At 34.2% G+C, this 17,680-nt stretch overlaps 1 protein-coding gene across 8 annotated transcripts in view; it reads left to right on the plus strand.

Moving 5' to 3' along the window:
* The window catches only part of ERBB4 (erb-b2 receptor tyrosine kinase 4), a 1,101,497-nt gene that overhangs the window by 299,626 nt on the left and 784,191 nt on the right, over nt 1-17,680 (plus strand). The window lies entirely within an intron of this gene.

Raw genomic sequence — 17,680 nt, forward strand, 5'->3', positions numbered from 1 at the left:
AAAATTTGCTGAACTAGCTACTTTATTTAAAGGTGAATAACTCTTTTCTTTACCTCCAGCAGAATGATTGAGTTTCTTGTATTATGTATGTATATAAACATAATCTTCTGGAGAGTGGCCTTTTTAGTCATTGTGGTAAACCATTACTTTTATTTCTGTTTATCTTGATGATAATTAGTGATATGATTATTTTTATGAGTATACGTAATGTAAAACAATGAGAAAGATGTCATTGATATAAATTATTATAAAATATTGAACTCTTTATTTTACCTCATATAATGCCATAAATAAATTATATATGTGTATGCTTGTTGAGTTTTGTGTGTGTGTTTGTGTGTGTGTGTGTGTGTGTGTGTGTAAAGATGGGTTAAGATGTAGCCCTACAACTATTAAATGATCTAAGGTAGAATGGATTACTCTTCCCTGGGCTCTTAAATAGCATCCAAATGTTCTAATAAAATTAGACATTCTTAGAGAGGACCTCTCTCACTAACAACCTATGACAAAATATTTACAGTACAATCTGTTGCTTGAGTCTTAAATTGTGAGGGTGATTTGTAGGAACTAGCCGTCAGGAATGACAATGCTTCTGAAATTGGACCTTTATAACCTGTTCCTTATCTTCTAATACATAAACACTCTGAGTCCTGAATTATGACACTATTTCAGAGAAATCTTATGCTTTATGAAAGCAGGATAGAAAGTTTTCCCATCAGTGTATGCCATATTTTTCCTGTACTATGCTTTTAATATACATAAACAAAATTACAAATTCCTGGGGAATCATGTTAGGAGCTCTTCTGAGACAGCGCTGGGTACCTGGATATTGCTGCCCTGAGGGGGTTTGTTCAAATGATTGTGATCCCGCAGTAGAGCAGATTGAGCCAGTCTAACCTGGCAAATGGGAGCAGGTGTGGGACAAACAGCACAGCAGAGTCATAACAAAGCGTTTATTGCCACTTACAGGATTGCAATTTTAAATAATGCTATTTGTTTTGTTTGTTCCCTTTGCTGTGTGATTCAGTGTGTCAGATCCAACATAGATGTCTGCAATTTAACTTAATCTCTATTCCTTTGATTTTGTTATTTAATGAGTGGATTGGTGGAAAATTAGGCTCTGTGCTGCAGGCAATAATCTGGTAAATAAAATAAGGAGTAAGTTTTTTGCATTGAGGGATTGTTATGAATTCTGTTTGTTTTTAATTAGAGGCTGTAACATTTTCAGGAGGCTTTGGAATTGTTGTCTATATTGATATGCTTTTCTAGCAGCATACATAGCTATAATCAACTAAATAAATATTTTGTTCAATTCTATTTAACTCTGTTTTTTAAAAGGAAACCCAAATAATCAGGCATTTAATAACTAATGTATTATCTTGACTTCCATGCAAATGCCAAAAGACATAGCACTTTACAGCCTTGTTACTCCAAGTGTGCTCTGCTGACCTGCAGCAATGGGCAAAACTTGAGACCTTGTTAGAAATTCAGAATGATATGGCCTCCTGGGTGGCTCAGTTGTTAAGCGTCTGCCTTCGGCTCAGGTCATGATCCGAGGGTCCTAGGATCCAGTCCCACATCGGGCTCCCTCTTCAGCGGGAAGCCTGCTCTGCCTCTCCCACCCCCACTGCTTGTGTTCCTGCTCTCGCTATCTCTGTCTCTGTCAAATAAATAAATAAAATCTTTTAAAAAAAATAAATTCAGAATGATAAACCTCACTCCAGACCTGTTGAATAATAAACTGCATTTTAAAAAGGTCCTCCATAATTACTATGTACGTAAACATGTGAAAAACATTGATTTCAGTGGAGAAGCAAATTTACTTATTCTTGATTTTTAAAAAAGTGTATATGTGAGCGCCTGGGTGGCTCAGTCGGCTAAGCATCTGCCTTCAGCTCAGGTCATGATCCCAGTGTCCTGGGATCGAGCCCCACATCAGGCTCCTTGATCAGCAGGGAGTCGGCTTCTCCCTCTCCCTCTACTCCTCTCCCTGCTCCTGCACTCACTCTCTTTCTCTCTCTCAAATAAATAAAATCTTAAAAAAAATAAAAATAAATTAACAGATGTACCTAAAGGAAGAACTGATGAAGAAGAATGCATTAGAATCCAGTTATGGTTTTTCACATTCTATCACAAACAACTATTGAGTAGAATTTAGAGATGTTCATTCAATTTTTATTTACTTCAGCAATTTTAAATATTTACTTTTTCTTTAAAGTTATAGCTCCAGTCCTACCTCACTTTTATTGTTTTCTTGGATCCGTACCCAAAATAAGATTAAAAGGAAGCTTGTACCCAGTTTTAATTAAACACATTATTAAATGGGCCCTACAACTTTACAGATTATGTGGTATCATTTTGGCAACTCCTATCACATGATGTTTATTCACATTAATATAAATCTGCAGACATCTTGCTTCTAAGAAAAGTAAGCTAATGAAGCATGTAATGTATAACTGAAGACTTTTTCAATGAAAACATAGGATGTAGATGTCAAACTGTCATGGATATTAGAAAAAAATGTAAATGATATGCAAATTGTCTTACAAGATGCTCACTTGTGTTAATGTAGTTTTTGATTACATATCTGAGCATGTAGTGTCTTTGGATAATACCCTAAAAAAATGTGACACTTTTCAAGTTTTCAGGTTTTACAGTGCACTTATCTGTGTCAGAATAGATGGTTCCCACCATGACACCTGCACACTACTGTCATCCATGCCCCTATGTACGAAAGCATGGACTTTCCATGCTTTTGATCTAGCAGTCTAATGCCATCTACTCTCACTTTCTCAAAGACATTAGCCTCACAATTCTCTCCTCTTTGATGTATCATCAGAAAACAAGGATATTGTTCTTTCTCCTATCTTTAAAAACTTTCTTTGGACCCCACTTTTTCCTCTGGCTACCACCGTGATTTCTCTGTCCTTTACAAGGAAAATACTTCTTAGAATTATGGCTACATTTTGCTATCTGTAATTTTTCTCCTTCATCTTTTCTTGAAACCATTCTGGTCATGCATTTGAACTTGCTGTCTTCTGAAAACAGCTCTTATAAAGGTCAAAAATAACTCTCATGTTGTGTGCTCAAAGTTTTAGTTTTCACCTAATTTAATCTATCAGCAATATTCCACATAGAGGGCCATTTTCTTTTCCTTGAAACATTTTCTTAACTTGGCTTTCATGACACTACAATTCCTCCTACCTTTCTGGTTTTCTTATTTTCTTTTGTTCATTTGTCCTCTCTTCCTCTACCTCCAAATGTTGGAGTGCACCTTAGGGCTGAATTTTAGGACATCTTTTTGTCTATCTACAGTCATATCCATTTTCATGATTTATTTAATGCAATATGTTGATGACTCTCAAATTTATACCTTATCTCAGTAAATAGCAATTACATTCTAACAGTTTCTCAAGCTAAACTTTTGACTTCTTTGTGTCAGAATGTACATCCAAATGCCAAAAATTCTGAGGTTCTATCTTCAAAATATCTAGAATCTGACATATTAACACCTGAACTGTTGCCCACTTGAAAGAGCCTTTCTTTTCTCTTCCTTGGATTATAGTAATGGCTTTCTATCTGGTCTTCTTTCTTCTACCCTTACCTCCTCATTAATCTGTTCTTAATACAAACACCAGAGTATTAAAATGAAAATCAGACCATGACACTTGTTTTCCAAACTTCCCGTGGCTTCCTATATCTCTTTGACTAAAAACCAACATTGAATCTACAGGGAACTACATGGCCCACTTACTATCACTTTTCTAACCGTATATCCTACCAATTCTCTCTTACTTGCTTCTCACCTGCTATACTGACATTTTTATACCTGCATCAGGCATACTCCTGCCTCAGGACTTTTGCTTTTGCTGTTTCTTCTGCCTGTATAGGTTTCTCCTATATATCTGAATGGTTCCTTCTATCATTTTCTTCATGTAGTTTCTCAAAATCCAAACAGGTTCTTGTCTTGACCATCTGGTCAAAAATTGTAACTTCTTTGATACTACCTATCTTCTTTCCATTTTTTTCTTATTCCTTACTAGTGTCAAACATATTGTATATTTTACTTGCTTATCTTGTCTGTTTTCTCTCCTCACTAGAATATGAGGTATTTGAGGGCAGGGTTTTTTGTTTTATTTTGGTTTTGGTTTTTGGTTTTTGGTTTGTTTTGTTTTTCCTTCCCCTGTCTGTGGTTGTTTTCCAAGTGCCTAGAATAATGTGTGGTGCAAATAAGTACACAATAAATATTTATCAATTGCTAGTATGCTAGTTTTCGATAAACTTCAACTAAAAGCATTTTTGAAAATAAAACAGCAAAATGTATATGTAATTCTTCCTAAATACAAATTGAGTTCCTTATTGGAATTCAAAATATAAAGAGATTCAAAATTGAGTCACACATACTCTTTACCTAATAACAACTCTTGAACTTACAGTATTTGGAAGAACTTCATACCCACCGACTTGAATTCGTTCTGCTCTCGCCAGGAATAGACGACATTTGATAAGTAAACTAATTCCATAACTTAACCAAGAGTTTTAGAACTTCTTTCTGTTTTTTTTTTTCTGTTTCAAAATCTCTCAAAATCTGGAAGATACAGAACTATTTATTTGTCAACATCTTTTTAAAGTCTGTGTTTAAGCTTGTGTTAGTAATATTTAATTTTGGAAGATGGAAATGAGAGAGCAGAAGAGTAGGACTTTCTCTTTCATGTCAAACACTCCTGAATTTTTTAACTCCATAAGCTTATTATTCTTTTGAATAAAAACAAACAAAAACAAAACACAACCAAAAAAAAAAAACCAACAAAAACCCAAAACCAGGGCTGTTTATATGTGCTTGTCTAGAAAATGAAGATTGTCAAATTCATTCATTCAGAGACTGATGGTGTAATAACAAAGAATAAATGAATGCATGAATTTAGATAAAATATTATTTGAATATTATCAATTTAGATTGTATCATGTTACATCTGTGTCATGTTTCCTGAAACTAGTTAATGGTGTCCCAAATTCAATATATAATTTTATTACACAATAGACTGTCATTTAAATACCTGGCAATCTTATCCATCTAGGACAGAGTATAAATAAAGAAGTGACCAAGGAAGCTCCTTAGCAGTCAAAATTGGTATAAAAAGTCACTGAGAGAAATTTTAAGCACTGTGTAGTCCCAACAGTTCTCTTAGAGCTAATTTATACATTTTTTAACAATTACATAAGGTTTCAAACTTCATACACATTTGGAATTATAAATTAATAGATGTGTAAAGAATTATCTTTTATAGATAGAAACATGGATAGTTGAGACAAATGTCATCTCACACCAAATAATGAAATAGAAAATCCCTAGAAAATGTACTTGTATGAATAAGAAGAGAAGAAAAGGAAAAAAAAAAAAAGGAAAGCTAATAGCTTAGATTCATTTGTGTGAGAAAAATGACTCCATATACTCAGGAGCTTAAAAAACATCATTGTGTTACTATACAATATAATTATTCCTGTTCTTTATGGTCACCTTCAGTTGCCAAGCTATCAAGGATAGGTTGGATTGTGTTCAATACGTTGTGTTTAAGAAGGCAGGAAAAGACCCCAAATATTTTTCCAAAAAAAAAGTGTGGTGTTGAAATAATTAAACGCTTACCAATTAAATACATTATTATATGTAATTATTGACCAAAGGTTAGTGCAATGATCACCTATCTATCTTGAGCTACATAACACCATATTAGTTGAGTATATATGAGATGGACTTTTATGTTGTGCAACTGATTTTGGTTGCCTGTTAATGGCATGTAAGCTCTTTAAAATTATCAGACTTCTTTGCTATATACATACGCACAAATCAGTATTCAATTTGCTATATATAAAAAATACATCTTAGCAAATCAGTTCCCTTTCATATGCAGTGGTGCGTGTGGTCATATCTGTTGGCAAGCACAATAAAATGTTTAGTGCTTTTAGTTTGTGGATTAACTGATTAATGGGTTCTGAGATTCTTGAATTTTATAAATATAGAGAAAGCTGTGAATTGTGAAGTTTCAGTTGTTTGATCCCCAGGTGGACACAGCAGCTTTTAGTAGCTCACTTAAGTTTCCCCTGATTAAAACATTCTTGTGGCACCAAAGTTTCTATTTTGTTTTTAGTGAAGTTTTCTCCTTACGGATGTCATCAATTCCATTTATTGCTTTATTGTTCTCCTCCTAAAATGACACAGAGCTAAAAAGAACTCCCTGTTTTCCCTCTCTAGCTAAGTGTATGTCTCCACCTTTCTTCTCTAGGTCACGAGTGATGAGTTCCCTTTTGATGGTCAGAATCTCTTCCAAAATACAAATTTAATTATGGGGAGTCTACCGAGTTCTTAAGTTCTTTCCAGTCTTCATTATTATATGAATACACACAATCTAAGTATGTACGTGTGATGCACAGATGTATTTATATATAATCTATTTTACAGACTTATCTTAGTTTTATGTGATAGATTTGTACTTATCTCACTTTTCTGAGCAGGGGATCAAAGTACACTAATATTCTTATGGTTATCAGCAATACAATTGATTTACTTAATTACTGTGCTTTATTGTAAACAATAAGCTAGGTTAGTGAGTGTTAACAAAGAGTAAATGAAGTTCAGTTCCTGGTTTAGTCTCTGTAAAAATAGCAGCTCATACAAGTAGTTTTTGTTTGTTTACATTATAGAAATTAGGTGTTTGTGTAATAGAATGCCCCACTACCAGATTATAATCATTCCTGTTCTTTAAATGGCCCTGTTCTTTAGTTCATTTAAATTTGAAGGAAAAGATAAATATATCTAAAAGATTCTGGAGAAAATATAAAAGTATTTAATAGGTGGCAGCAGAGACCACAGCCCCTGTAGGTTGACAAGAAGGAACTCAGTTGGGGCACCCGGGTGGCTCAGTTGGTTAAGCATTTGACTCTTGGTTTCAACTCATGTCATGATCTCAGAGTCCTGGGATCAAGCCCTGCTAGGACTCCGCACTCAGCAGCAAGTCTTCTTGGGGATTCTCTCCTTTTCTCCTCTCCTCCCCATAGCTTGTGTTTTCTCTCTTTCTCAAATAAATAAATAAATATTTTTTATAAAAGGAACTCAGTTATTTAAAGATGCTTACTATGAAGAAGCCAGTCAATCTAAAGCTGGAATACTTGGCATTTTGAGAGACCTCTTAATACTAGTTTAACCTAAGGTAATGACTATGCTGAGTACCTGTGACCTTCATATATAGATCTTGCTTATTTTCCTCACATATTAAATTTTCTGTTTTGAAGTGGCTGATTGGGGCACCTGAGTGGCTCAGTTGGTTAAGCATCTTCGGCTCCGGAGATCCCAGGATCCTGGGACTGAGTCCTGCATGGGGCTCACTGCTCAGCTGGGAGTCTGCTTCTCCCTCTCCTTCTACTCCTCCCCCCCCACTCATGCTCTCTCTATCTCTTTCTCTCTCTCTCTCTCTCTCAAATAAAAATATTTTTTTAAAAAAAGAACTAAATTCATTTTTTTAAAAAAAGGGGCTGATTGAATTTGTGGTGACCTGGGTGGGATATGGTAGAGAAGTAAAGAATTGGTCTGTAAACCTACTGTAATGTAGACTTGGGGAAAACTGACACTGAAGAAGCACAGGTGGATACCTTTTGTTTAAGTAAATCACAACCAGGAATCCTATATAGTATAACCAGTACAACAATGTGGTGAGACCAGGTTTTATACTTGATGGTATAAAACCCCTTCCATTTATTATAGCCATGTCACAAACCAAATATATACTTTTCCTGGAGGAGAGGACCTAACTATTGTCAGAGGACAAAAATAATTGTTTAGTAAAGCCCAACTTAACAAAAAGTTTTATAAATGCTTACAAGGCTGTATTATGTGGGTCTTTGAAATGGTTGTGCTTAATTCAAAATTTGAACATTGGCTCAAGGTTTAATCAGTCAGTTCTTTGATTTTGATCATAAGGTAGACACTCAAATATTTCTTTTATTGAATAATGTTGATTTACACTTTCAAAATATTTTAAATATGTATTTTTAATCACAAAAATAAAAACAAAATTCAAGTCATGCAGAAATGTAAAAATTTCAAAACAGTACCTCCAATGTTACTTAAATCTCCAACTCCAGCAATAGCCACTGTAGAGACTTTTCTTTAATACACCATCAATTTCTAAAGTGCTATGATTACATGTTAAATGAGAAAACAGACTAATTTATGATGGTTTACTTTTTATTGCTTTCTAGACAAGGAAATTTTAGAACATATATTGAAGGCCCCTGTGAGTAGGCTCACCCAAATTTTCTAACCAACTCTAATAATTTGAAATAAATGTAATTGTACTTGGCAGGCTTAATATTTAAAGAAATTCTTACATTAGGCTTTCTTAAGTGGGGGAGTCCTATATTTTTGACAACTTTATTGAGGTATAATTTACATATGATGAAATACACCCATATTAAGTGTACAGTTTAATTCCTTCTAGTAAACTCATAGAGCTAAGCAACCGTCACCAGTATCTTGTTTTGGAACATTTCCATCATCTTAAAATTTTGTTTATGCTTGATTATGATCAATCTATATCCCATACCCAGCCCCAGATCAGCAGTGATCTGCCTTCTATCTCTAAAGATTTGCCTATTCCAGTAATTTCATGTTAGTGCAATCATTAGTGAAATTTTTAGTGCAAATCCACTGAATGTGTTTATGTTTAGTGTCTGGCTTTTTTTTTTAATTTAGCATATTGTTTTTGAGGTTTACCCATTTAATGGCTTGTATATTATTAAATTGTTCCTTTTTATTGTTCACCAGTTGATGGATATTTGGATTGTTTCCAGCTGGGGCTATTATAAATAAAGCTATGAGCATTCTTCCCAAATCTGGTCATTCCTGAGGTTTTCCCATCTCAACAGATGATACCACTATTCACCTGGTACTCAGGCTGAAAACCTGAGGCTCCTCCTGTCTCTGCCTATCACACTAGTTGTACTTTCTGTCTTGAGACACTTTTTCTTCTGATATCCCAAGGCTGGATCTTTCTTGTTATTTAGCTCTCAGTTTAAATGCCACTCCCTCAATACAAATTAGTTCTCATCATTACCTGATATTTTTTGTTACATTTATTGCCTTTATCTGTCTCCCAAATAGAATGAAAATCTCATTAGAACAGAGCCTTCTCTGTCTTATTCATTATAGTAGTATTATATTTTTCACAGCAGGTGCTCAGTAAATATGCCAGGTAGATAGACACAGATTTTGTTCTTGGCCTTATATCTAGGGTTTAAAAAAGAGTGCATTACAGTTATTTACCTCACTCCTTTGCAATGACATGCTGTTAGTATAGTCATAAGAATATAACTTTATCACACTAAATTCTATTTCTTTAAAAATATGCTAGAAATAATGACAATATTAATTAGAAACTTTCAACTATAGTCCTCTTAAACCATTGGAGGAAAATATTTTGAAATGTTAATAGTTTAATCCTAAAACACTAATTTTTGATAAGAGAAACACAAGCAACATTCCATTAGCTGTAACAGTAATGGCATACATTTGAAATTTCAAATGTTTTCTACAGCAGAATGCTTCAGTTTAGACTCCAATCATACGTTGTGGAGAATGTCAGATAGTCACTGGAAGATATGAAAGATCATAATACTTCAGAATTTAAATGAATAATTATCTCTTCACCTTCATTCTTTTCTCAAACTATGAATAATTTGATTTCCAGGAATTTATTGATATGTAAATTTTTAATAAGTATTTTCTAGAGATTAAATTATCAAAGTGATCTTTAAGTGACTTAGATTTTTGGAGTTTGAGCCAGGAGAACTTTATGAATCATCTAATTCTATTGGGTTTCTTTCAGTTAAGGAAACTGAGGCCTCAGGAATTTAGGTGGTAAATCCTTTGAAAAGTGACAGGGCATCTGCAGAAATCTAGTCACATAGAAAGTAGAGAAACATGCTTCTGTCTACAATTACACTGAAGATTTCCTTCCTCGGTGCCTTTCTTTTTATTACTTTATTTTCCTGTGCTCTTCTTTCTCATCTTCACATTTCTAATTCCATTAGAGACCCAGCTCAAGTATCACTTTCTTCGCAAGACCTTTTCTGATTCCAGAGCTGTCAATTATTTCTCATCCTTTGCACACCAGTAACTTTTTAGCTACGTCTCCTATGACATCTCTTTCTGTCTTGCATTTTTTCTATAGACTCTGTATTTTCACACTGACTTTAAGCTACTTGAAGGCAGTGGTTATATCTCATTCATCTTTTCATCTCCTACAAACCTGACTGAGTCATGTAATTGTGTTCGTACATTTTGTTGAATAAATGAATGAGATGCAGTGTGATTTCTGTTATTAAAATGTAGATAACATCTCCGTTAATTTTCTTTTTCTAAGGAGGGATAGCACACTCAGTGAATATATTTCACCTCATGCACATTTATTAGTCATGTAGCCACATTCAATCTGCTTAAAATGAAATATTAATCCAATTAATTTGAGCTTTTAAAACAAAGCAATTTGCAGGGCTCTTCTTACTGAAATGATATTATTAACATAAATTAGTCCTTTTATGTTAAACTTCTTTGAGTAGTGTATTGCAGATACATGTGAACTGGCATTTCCATAATCAGAGCATGGGATTCAGAGAAGAACCTAGAAAGGTCAGTTAATCTACATTTGCAGGGCTCTTTGGACAACACACATCTAAGCTAGCTCTGTGAGAGTATCATCTATCTAATCTTAAAGGCTCTCCTGAGGTTTGCAAAGGAACACTGACAGATGCAAAGCCTGTTGACTCTGGATGCCTGGATCCTATAGAAATCACAGCCATACAGCATTTAGCTCAGCCATGGAAAACACTTAATATATTATCTGCCTCTGAATTTTTCTTCCACCTCCCTTTTATAGATAGTCAAAGGAAGGGACAGTATCTCAGAGAGTGTGAGAACAGGAGAAGGCTTTCTGAGCTGTTTCTCTTTCCTTGATAAGCTGGTATTAGTAGGTTGAAGTGAGGGTGTAAGTTAAGGGCCTGGTTATGAGATTGGCAGCATCATCTAGGTTTGTTACTCGATAGGAGCATTGGGCGGTTGTTTCCTTAATCTCTTGGAAACAATAATGTCAGATTTCATACCATTCTTGGGATGCTTTTGCATAATAGGAAAACTTAGTTGTGGGTTTCTACAATAATATTTCACTTTTTACAGTGGAATTAAATCTAAGGTAAAAATCACAAAAGAAATGGAAATGATACTACCAGGTATAGTTATCTAAAAGAGTTTTTCTTTTTTTTTCCCCCTAAGGCTCATGTATGAATTTTTTTTCTTTCCTCTGTTGTCATAGATTATAAATTATAAGAGGTTATACCAAATATGGACTTCATTATTATTGATATTGTCAACATTCCAAAATATTTTTCCAAAACATTTTTCAGTAACACTGGGATGAAACTGTAGAGGACTACTCACGATTTTTGAGTTATCCATTTACCGTGATCATAGGATAAGTTCTATGCAATTGTTAAAAAAATATATATTTCAAAACTATTGAAAAGCAAGATAATATTAATGATATAATATTAAGAGAAAATGCAGGATACATTCAACATTTTACCAAGTTTGGCACATACACATCCACAGCAAAAACACACCCAAAAGGAAATACACTGGCACCAGTCAGTACTAGTAAAAGGACTTAGAAATGACTTTTCTTTTTTTTAACTTTTTGTATGCTTTTAAAAATTTTCTGTAATAAGAATGTATTTCTTTTGTAAGAGGAAAATGTTTTAAATGATAACATGATGACTCTGTTTTTAAATATTTTTATTGAAGTAACTTCTAGACTTCTGAGGTTTCAGTGGATGTTTTATATGTCATGGGGGTAGCAATCTCAATGAGCAATTGGACCCATTTATAATATATTATAAATATATAAATATATATATTATATATAAATATATAAAAATATATAAATAATAGCATACACATGAAGTTGTAGAATATTTTATAATTGATATGTCTTTTACCTTTTATCTTTACAAGAATCTTATCACACAGCAAGAAAGGGAAATAGATTGAGAAGTTAGGTCACTTGACAAATTCTGTACCAATAATTAAGAGAGACTCAACACAAGTCAGCCTAATAACTTTTCCATATACAGCAATATTTCCTTGAACCCAAGCACAAAAGCTGAACTTCGTGGTTACAAATAGACTTTACTTGATTCCTCCGGATCTAATAAATATTTTAGGGATGCCTGGGTGGCTCAGTCAGTTAAGCATCTGCCTTTGGCTCAGGTCATAATCCCAGGGTCCTGGGATCGAGTCCCACATCAGGCTCCCTGCTCAGCAAGGAGCCTGCTTCTCCCTCTCCCCATTGCTCATGCTCTCTCTCTGTCGCTCACTCTCTTTCTTAAACAAACAAATAAATAACATCTTTAAAAAATACTTTAAAATCTTTGATTACATTTAAAATTTTAGATAAGCATTTTAATATCTTTCGAGAATTTATTCATTCTCTTTTAATTTGCTTTTGTCCCTTCTGTGTTAAGCTCAAAGATAGTGACTATTTGGTTGAAGTTATTATTTTGCTATCTTCAGCCACTCTAATAATTTTCAACTTTGTTTCCCCTTGTAAACTTTAGACGTATAAGTCTTAATCACCTGTATCAGGTGATTTCTATCTTACCAAGATAGAAAACTGTAATGTTCAAATCATGGAACCGTTACTGTATAGATAAATATCTTTTAACTCCCAACACTGAATTGTTGGTAGGCAGGCAGGCAGGCAGCGACTTCATATGAAAGTTCCAAATGCTGGTTTGCAACTGGTGTAAGAAAGTATAATTTTGGAGTAAAAAGGGGTAAGGATTATTCATGTCACAGGCAGAAAAGCACATGTTGTATGTAAGTTGAATATATGAAAGTCATGGCCTTCCTTTGTGCCATGTTGTGAATTTTCTTTCATAAGATAAAGCATTTTTATTAATGCAGCTTAAATCCTCAAATCAGCAACTCTGTGGCTAACAGGAATGGAAGCTATCCCAGGTAATAAATTCTAGTTTCTTGACTAAGATTTAGAATTGAATTCCAAAGGCTTTTACTGAGGTCCTAGTTTGTCTTTGAACTAGTTAGGTCATTTTAAACATGTGAAAGATACCATTTTGGTGGGACTTTTCTTGCAGTATAGTTAGTAGGGCTCTGGAGTCAAATGACCTCAGTTTAATTCTTGGTTCCAGCACTCATTGTTATAACCTTGGGTAAGTCTGCTAATTAAAAAAAAAAAAAAATCTATAAAAAGGAGATAGTAACAACTGGACTATGTTGGGTTGTTGTGGGGATTACATGAGGAAAAATATGTAAATCACTTGTAACAGTGAGTGCCTGATATGTAGTAAGTGCTTAATTAATTTCGGCTAGAACATAATTATTAAAATATAGAGGAGAGAGCCCAGGCCAGGCACCGATATTTGAAGCACTCTTATAACAATGCGAGCTTATGCACGGTTAAGCAGTACGGATAAACAGTGGTATAGGCGTTTGAAGTCAAACGGAGAGAGGTTATTGATATTCTCAAGAAAGATTTTGAAAGAGTAAAAGCTTGAACTGTATTGTAAAAGAGAGATAAATTTGAAAAGATAGGGCGCCTGGGTGGCTCAGTTGGTTAAGCGACTGCCTTCACCTAGGGAATGATCCTGGAGTCCTGGGATCGAGTCCCGCATCGGGCTCCCTGCTCAGCAGGGAGTCTGTTTCTCCCTCTGACCCTCCCCCTCTCATGTGCATTCTCTCTCTCATTCTCTCTCTCAAGTAAATAAAAAAAAGTCTTTAAAATTTTTGAAAAGATATTTTTTTCTGACTGACTCAAGGTGAGAGGAGTGTTAACACCTGAGGGAAGTGTACAGTCTGAGAAAGGGAAATTACCCGGCTTGGATAAAAGACATTAGGGTGAACTATGATTCCCTGGGAAACACCTTTTCTCCTGGTTCTCTCTTTGTTCAGAGCTTGAAAGTGGAAATAGGTTCGGATGAGTGTGGTTGCCATAAAGCAGAAATTAAGTGGAAATTATTTTTTCAATGTCCCCCTCTCCTAATGTTTATCTTATTAGTCTGTTTTGATCTCAGATTCTATCTTGTGGAGTTTTCAAGGGCAGGATCACAGTTGTACGTCTTGTCAGAATGCTTCACACATGACCTCTGGATTCCATTTTATGTTAAATTCTCAAGTAAAACCCACGGTCTTTTGGCTGAGATCTCCTGAATATTGCCTTTGGAAACTGGTGAAAAAGGGATGGATTTGTGATGTTGATATACAATGGGGGGGAAAAACAGGTATTTTATGATTTAATTCTTTTCTTCCATATACTTCATAAACATAGCATATATTGCAAAATTATTTTTATTAATGTGATCATTCATGAATTACATTACACCATTTGTCCTTTACCCCTCCTATATCTCCTTTATCATTTTGTGAAAACCACAAGCTTTTTACATTGCTAGTACTCCCCTGAAGATTGTGTACATAAGCAATATTAAGTAGATAGTGCAAAATACTGATTTTAGAATACTTACATTAAATTAGCTTGAATTACATATTCCATTCTAATGTTTTCAAAGCACACCTTTCATTATACATACATGGTTTTTGCTAACTGTAATGAGGTTGATAAAGAAGCCACTTGAAAGAACTAGAGATCATTAAGTTCATTTTTAAAATGGCTTATTGAATTCCAATTACTAGTGACAAGTCCTGGGCTTTCCCCTCACCTTTTTCTTCTTCTTTTTCTTGCTTGAATCTGGGGTATCTGGCTCTATAGACATTATTTCATTCCATTGGTAGTGGCAACATTTGATATTTATGGTATTTTTACCTTAATTCCAGAGCCCAGAGGTAATTGCTTTGTGTAGGACTACTTACCAGAACCGAAATTCAGAGTGACTACTACAGTAATCCCAGATTACCTGAAAACTACAATACTCTATAATGGAAAAACAATAATCTTAGAAATATATTCATTATGGTGGGATTTAAAGAGATGTGAAGTCTCTCTGGTTCATCCTATGAATTGATTCAGACAGATGTCACTTAATCTATTTCAAACTTTCAAGTTGCATTATAATCACTGCTTTGTTTTTCTTTTCATTTTTTGAGATACTATTTGAAAATGTGTTTATTTAGGTGTGTATGAGTATTTGTTGACAATATCATGACATCAGGGTTGTTACTTCAACATGCAAGTCCTATCCTATAGTATATTTACTCTATTACAGATCACCCAGTCATAAAGTAGAACTGTAGTAGAATTGGTTGCTTCCATATATCTTTTGTTTATTGATGTTAATGGCACTAAGACTAATAGAAAGATAAAAATTCACAAAAATAATAAGGGCTTTTTCTTCCTTACATGGGGATATAAGGCCATTAAGACATGAGTTTGGTATGACAAAAAAAATAATTAAATCTCCTCTTATTTCACAAAATTAACCTCACTCTCCTGCTAGAAATAATAACATTCAAATATGGTTCTTAATCATCTTTTGAAATAAACACTTTCACCTTTACATCAGTTGACTGCCTCCTAAGTGGGCACAGTCTGCCAGATGTATGGCTTGCCAATCTGGTCACTGCTCTTTAAAAAAAATTTTTTTTTTGAATAGTGAAAGAAAGAATGAAACTACATTAGCTGCTAAGGAGGAGCCCGTTCTGTGCCATTGATTAATTGGCATTGATAAATAAGCCACTTTAGTATTACAAGAAAATGGCATAACAGATTGATGTCAACTCAAGCTCTCTAGGAATAAAGCTGAAGAGAACCCAGCACACCATCTGGAAGAGACAATGAGAGGTGGCAAATTTCATGCAATGGGGAAAAGGGAAGGGTGCTTTTCAGATGCCACATATCTGAACTGACACATTGATATGTTCAAGTGTAATCTCCCCTGTCAAAATATTTCTTTCTTTAGCTGTACTCAGTCTAATGCAATCAGACCGCAATGTGGAAGGCTGCCATATCCTCTTAGGTGAGATTTGTCTTGGAGTAACAAGCTGCACAGCTTCCAAATTGTAGCGGCACAATTTAAATGATAAAAACAACAACAACAACAGCAAAACATGCAATACCAGCTTCTGTTAAAATTTACAACCTGCTATGCCATCTTTAATAATAATTTGAAAGTTCAATGTGAAACACTCAAGTTTTATCCTTTCTTTTTTTTTGTTTAATTATAGTAACACTAAGTCTGGGTAGGGATTATCTGTTATTTTGAATTTATACGATTTATAAATATATGGTCATTTACCCCGTTTAATATTAATCTGTCTTCCCACTAGAAATTCCTACTAATAAGAACAAGTTTATGGGCTAATTGTTATGGAGAAACTCCTTTCTTGAGATGAGAGATTACACAGATGAAACTCACGACAATTTGATCAGATCAATAAAATACATCTTCTATTTACTAGTGCTTTCTATCCTTTAATAAATGTTTTACTTAATGTAACTGGAGAAATTTGTCTACTTTGAATCTAATCCAAATAAGGTACACAAAATTTTAATGTTTTGAGCCAAACATCTTATGAAAGTGGGATCAAAGTTTGTTACTTGGAAATTTAAAATCAATATGATAATTTATATTTTAAGCTATAGCATATAGGATTTCTTGGCATAAAAATGTTTATGGCTTGATATTCATATTCAAATATTTTTTTCTATTCATAGAATTCTGACCTCTGTTTCTAGTACCAATCAACTTTTAACCTTTACTGCTTGTACAATATTATTAGATTATCTTATTTTAACTAGTGTGTTTAGTCTTTTAACACACAACACATGAAAATACACATACATATTAAATTAAAACACAATCAAATAAAACGACTTTGCTCTAGGCTCTGCAGTCATTTTTTTGTGTGTGAAGATCCAAATAGAAAATGGAAAGAATCGCTAGATTCACCAATGCAAAGCAATTACTCTACTGATTTATTTTAGACTATTTGTCAAATACCTAAAAGGTATGATTGCAAATGTTGAATATAGTAAAAAAAATTACCAAGGGGAGACACCCCACACCAAAGCAAATGGTGGGGAAACAACAGAATTTACACTGGAATTTATTATAGTTTTCTGTGGTTAGAAACAGTGTTATCTAATTTTATCTGGCTATTAATATCAGATATTATCTTAGAAACTGATAACCAGATAAAATTAGACAATGTGGATATTATCCATACTAATTCTTTCTTAATAAAGTGTGAGTAAGTTAGTAAGATCTTAGAACTGCTCACATACGTATCCTATACAATTTAAGGTAATTTTTGCTGATGTTGTTATCCATTTATACATAACTGGGTGAAAAGATATAGAGACATAAAACCTGTCTATATTTGGTGGTTATGTGTAGTGAAAGCTTGGAATTTTTAGTTACCCTATAATGAAATTTCACCAGTGTAATATAAAGACTTGAAAATTTAGTGTTTAAAGAAGTGATTCTTGGAGTGCCTGGGTGGCTCAGTCCGTTAAGCATCTGACTTCTTGAGTTTACCTCAGGTGATGATCTCAGGATTGTGAGATTGAGCCCCGCATCTGGCTCTGCCCTGGGTGTGAAGCCTGCTCTGCCTCTCCCTCTCCGTCTGCCCCACCCCTCCCTCTGCCTCTCTCGCTTTCTC

This window comes from Callorhinus ursinus, unplaced genomic scaffold (genome assembly GCF_003265705.2).
Source record: "Callorhinus ursinus isolate GAN/ISIS: 27379988/994484 unplaced genomic scaffold, GSC_fseal_2.0 scaffold2, whole genome shotgun sequence".
NCBI lineage: Eukaryota > Metazoa > Chordata > Mammalia > Carnivora > Otariidae > Callorhinus > Callorhinus ursinus.